The sequence below is a fragment of the Microtus ochrogaster genome, chromosome 21 (assembly GCF_000317375.1).
Source record: "Microtus ochrogaster isolate Prairie Vole_2 chromosome 21, MicOch1.0, whole genome shotgun sequence".
NCBI classification, from domain to species: Eukaryota; Metazoa; Chordata; class Mammalia; order Rodentia; family Cricetidae; genus Microtus; species Microtus ochrogaster.
Window position 1 is genome coordinate 22283150 of NC_022022.1, and position 5638 is coordinate 22288787.

Here is a 5638-nt window from a genome sequence, read left to right on the forward strand (position 1 = left end):
GAGAGTTAGCCGAGAAAAGGGCTAGAGCTAAAGAGCCAAGCAATGTTTAAAAGAATACAATGTCCGTGTAATTATTTCGGGGCATAAGCTAGCCGGAGGCGGCCGGGGTGCGGCTGGGGTGCTGGGGCCCCGCCGCCCCTATTGCTACAATGTAAGATTGATTAACTTGGGCTACATGAGACCATCTTAAAACAAAGTAACAAACAAAATGAAAGTGCTCACAAAATTAGTTAAATGGAATGATTTTAGCAATAATTATAAGTGCTCACAAATTAGTTAAGTGCAATGATGTTAGCAATAATTGTAAGTGTTCACAAAATTAGTTAAATGCCATGATATTAGCAATAATAAAACATGAGAGTTAAATAAAGAGAAAAAAAACCCTAAAGCAAAGTCAGAATACTACCACAGGCAAGCAAAACTTTAAAAAGAAAGCTTCTGCCAGGCCCCTGGCCTAGGGTACCTGCCTTCCCCACGATCTGACATCTGACATCAGACTTTACCTTCTCACCCTCACCAGCTGGGGGGATGTGTCAGAACCCATGGAGCCCAAATCGGTGGATACTCGGACCTAGTAAGCTTCCAAAGGCCTCCAATGGTCTGGAACCCAGCTAAGGGTTGGACCCCGCTCAAAGGTATTGGGGATCACCCTTTGTTCCTGCTATATGAGTTCCATGGAGGATGGCATATTGGGGACCTCAGGTTGGACTGGGCCTAGTGCTCCAGTTGGCCTGCAGACTTTGCAGCCTGAGGGCCAAAAAGGAGCCAGATTGGAGAACAACTCAGAGGCGGCCTTTCCTGGGCCCTGCATTGTCTACTTACTGCTGTGAAGTTAGAGAAGGTGGAAACAAGACCCAATTATCTCAGCTCTAAATGAGGATTTTAACAGTTATAGCAGTTAAACAAAGCGACACTGCAGTGGAAAGTGCTGCATTTTAATCAGATTTTACTTGGTATTTTATTAAGCACTACCCTTGGAAACATGGGGCTTCTTTTACAAGAGAAACCACATCCTGGCCCTTGCAAGATGGACTAAAACCTGGGTTCTGAGTGTTTCCATTGATTTTTCCCAGCCCGATTCCTTATTTAATTATACCATCACTGAGATGATCATACACAGCTAAGACCTTATAGAGCTTGGTGTAGTGTGCCGAAGTGAATATCTCCATAGCAACCAGGATGCTCCTTCACTTTGATAATTTTTTGCTTCCAATTGACGGAGAGAAGGCCAGTGTAGCGTTTCTCCTGGACTACTAAAAGCGAGACTCATCCTGAGTTTATTTGTTTTTTTTTTTTTTGTTTTTTCGAGACAGGGTTTCTCTGTGGCTTTGGAGCCTGTCCTGGAACTAGCTCTTGTAGACCAGGCTGGTCTCGAACTCACAGAGATCCACCTGCCTCTGCCTCCCGAGTGCTGGGATTAAAGGCGTGCGCCACCATCGCCCAGCTCATCCTGAGTTTATAAGATGCCTCTTGTTTGGTGGAAGTGGTTTCAGTATACTCCTGACCAGTGTGTGTTTTCTCGGCCCCACCCTCCTTTCATCCTTCTCATCCTGCCTATGTAAAAAGCACGTTGACTTTTTTTTTCCTCAAATTTTCCCAGTGATGGATTGTATCCATCTGGCTTGGGCTCTCAAACAGGTGCTCACGCAAGCTAAAGAAAACAGTCCAGAAATTGAGAAATAAAGAGAAAAGAGCAGAGCTCCATCTATAGAAGGGAACAGAACAGTAAAGTAGCACTAGACAAATAAGTGCACAGGGACCAGCGAAAGGAAGAGCGCTGCTGCTCTAGGACAGATCCCAGGCCACGTCTACGAGGTTGCATGATTTCAGAACACAGGCAGAGGTTGTCCATGGGCCTCTTAGAAACAACCCCACTATTGGAAGCTGCACTTTGCTGCCTGGTATAAGCTGGGAGCAGCTGTCCTGCTGCTATGAGATCAATTTCCACCTATTGTGCTTGTACATCACAAATGCCCATAAGAACTATGGGAATATTCATCCTTGGAATAGTATGTACAGTGAAAGACAAGAGAAAATGTGTTTAAAGTACCTCTGTATGGTTAAACTTTAAATGCAATAAAGAAAAAAATTCTTTTGCTATTTGGAGTTTCCTAGCTGTTCTTCTTGAGGCCAACTTTGGAATACAACATATTTTTTATTTTTTTGGTATTCACGATTAATTTTGAATAATATTTTACAAAATTGAAAATATAAGCAAATAATGTGAATTAGGAGCCTATAGTCCATAAATCTGGAGCATTTTCTACTTCATACTGCCTAAACATTAGTGGAACTTTTTTTTGAGAGAAAGCAATTATGGAAGTGACATGTGTTAATTTTAAAGAAGAATTAGGAATTAGGCAAAAGTAATGTCATATTTGTGTGTGATAGGAAAGAGGAGGTGGAGCCGAGGGTGGTCATTACTACTAGCTTTTATGTGTTTAGATATGTAATGAATTCATTCAAACATTTAAAACATTAGCCACTCTGGGAAACCAAAATACTGGTTTTTCATTCAGAAGACTCCAGATAGATTATTGTCCTAACACAGTATTTATTTATTATTAATTATAAATTGATAATTTGATATTTTAATTATTAATTAATTATTATATAATTAACACATTAATTATGCTTTTGCTGAGAAAGCTCCTAAAATCCCAGAACAGTAAAACTACAGAGAACTGTATTTACAAAAGAATTCTGCTTGTTATAGTCGCTTATAGTACACTATATGGTACTTCCAGGATGCATAGAAATACTGCCTTTTGAGTTGCAGGCCTTCTCAAACAATTTTATTTAAACGCATGCCATGCATCTTTGACCACAGTCTCCTTATCATTTTGAATCATGTTTATTTTTCAGAGTACTTGGTCTTTGCTATTTTGGTCAGTTCTTTAAAGGTTCGTTATTAAACTTTCACTGATCATCTTAAACAAAGATGTATTTATCCATCCACCTAGTTTTATAGATGAACAAATTATAGTTTCTAGCCTTCCAAGCGTGTCCACCCTTAACTTTATTTGGACACATCTTCTCTAAAGTTAGAATTGTTACTGAAACTTCTCACTACACTTATTGTATGAAATGCAGAGAGTTAAACTAAGTCTTATTTATTATACTTATATGATATATGCTTTCCTTATGACTTTCAAGAAAACCAAATGTATCAGTAATTTTGTTTGCATCGCCATACAATGAACTTCCAATTGTGAAGGATTAATGAAGCCCGAGTTAAGAGAGAAGACAGACCACCTCTTTACAGAGACTCAGAGGGATGGCTGGCTCTTGGGAGTAGATTTCTATCCCACTCCCCCCTGCCCATGTTTCCTCCCAGGCAATCTCATTACTAAGGTCATGTGCCCGCAGTCCTTCACTACATAGTCGGTGCTCTGCAGTGCAGCTGACTTCCCCTCATACCGTACATGGCTCTGTTGTCTAAATTCCTAACGCCCCATTCTCCAGTTTCCTACTCATGAAACAAGCATAATATCTCTTTACAAAAGTATTCCAAAAATGAGAGATATTGTGGTTCTCTAGTAGACATGTGGTAGATAATAAGTGTGTTTAGGCTACTAATGCTGACTCTTCACCATTTTGATCTTGGCTTTAAATACAAATGTCGACTTCAATCAGCATACCAAGGCTTCTATTGTCAAGACTTAGTAGTAATATATGAACATTACTTTGTGATTGGTTAAGCGTCTCCTAGCTGATTCATCCTACACTCTGGTTCTGTCCAAGCTGGGATTCTTATCTAGACTGTGATTTGAGGATAAGCCTGAATGAGATTAGCCTTCCCTACAAAGAGGTAAGAACTGGTGTTTACTCACCCACCTGGAATGGTCCTATTGGTCTATTTGTCCTTTTGACCAGGCCACTGCTTTGTACTTATTTCTTAACCCTCTATTGCCCTCTAGTGACCGCCTCCAGCACTACCTCGCCAGGGTTTAACCTCCCACAGAAACCGTTGATTATCTTAGTTAAGGTACTTTAAGAAGTTAGCTGAATCGAGAAGCAGAACGGATTAAATTACACACCATGTTTAAACACAAGTACATATATGAAATTATTAATATAAGACACTGAATACTCACGACAATCAAGGATATAATACTGAAGGTGTAGAACGGGCCAGTGTCAAAAGGACAAACTCTGAATCTTAGAAATAGGACTGATTATTACAGTCACCACGATTAATTTTTTGTCAAGTAATTGATTGCATTGAGGAAGTCACTAACGGCATTAGCGATCACTAAGAGGTACCCTGTCTTATTTGCAAAGAAACCATGCTGCAAAACATCATTTAAATTTGTTCTAGTATAATGACATCAGAGAAAGTTAAAGGTACGCTATTTCCTAGTTTCAATATGGAAGACTTATAGAAAAAGGTAATTAATTTCAATAAAAGGCAACAGTGAGCAATGAATAAAATGCTGTGCCGTTCAAAGTGATTTTACTATTTATCATGAACTGAAGTACTGTTACTGCAAGCTCTAACATGATCCAGAGGAAGGCAGGCGATCCCTAAAATTAAGGAGAGGGTTTGGTGATACAGTGAGTTGAGAGAACAAATACTTCAAGAATCATAAAGAGTGTGGAGAAGAAGACTCAAGAAATGGGAAAATTCTATAAAGATCAACAAATGAACCACTGTTCTACAAGATGAAGGAAACCTAGGTTAAGGACAACTTAGATGGAAAGAAAGTATCTTGGGATTTTTCTCTGCCTGGAAGTTCACAGCAAGATGCCTAACTTCCCATGGAGGAAGGTGATAGTCCCACTGAACGCTACACCACTGAGAACACATTCAGAATACTACATTCAACTCAAAGTGAGATGTTCTTACGGAAAAAAAAAATGTTCATTTTGAAAGAATTTTCATTTAGAAATAGAAAACCTCTTAGGGAAGAGGAAATGAAAGAGAAACACAAAGTATACAGGCAGCATGTATCCTGAGCTTCTCACACCCCATTTGTTCACTAGTTCCCACAATGAGCAAGCTCTCAGCCACACTCAACAATGTTCTTCATAGGGCTATGAGCCAATTTCACAAAGAAGTCGATGAGTCCCATGATAGCAAATCCTGTGGCTGTGGCCATGGCAATTTTCTGGGACTCTTTTCTATTGGGTTTGGAGTATCATTTAACCAGGCCAATTGAGTCCTTTGTGGACTGCCAACTTGACTCAACAAACTGCATTACCCGATCCATGGCTGAATGCAGGATGGCGGTTTGCAAAGGTAGAGACACCCAGCATAGAAGAGGATCCCACAGTACCATATTTTAAGAGCAGATTGATACAATGAAACATGTGCTAAAGACAACTGACAACCACGGAGCATGACGCTTGGCAAAGTAACAGACAACTCAAAAACATGTGAGCAATCCTTACATGAGTGAAGAACTGAATTCTGGGGAGGGGGTTGGAATTCTGCACTTACGGAGATACCAGGCAAGGAGAACCTGGGTGAAGACAAAAATAACAAACTCATTATTAGTAAATAGTTCGGATGGCCTGGAGAGAGGTGGCTCGGTAAGTTAGTAGTGCCTGCCGGGCAACTGTGTGTGGATACCTACTTGAGATTAGGCTTAACAAGCCAGAGCAAGTCCGTGTGTGTGTGTGTGTGTGTGTGTGT

General features: G+C 40.2%; 1 protein-coding gene and 1 pseudogene across 1 annotated transcript in view; one reads left to right on the forward strand and one right to left on the reverse strand.

Moving 5' to 3' along the window:
* Arsj (arylsulfatase family member J) overlaps positions 1-5638 on the forward strand; it is a 50795-nt gene that overhangs the window by 20856 nt on the left and 24301 nt on the right. The gene's annotated exons all lie outside the window — the stretch shown is intronic.
* On the reverse strand, positions 5007-5213 carry LOC101999796 (annotated as a pseudogene).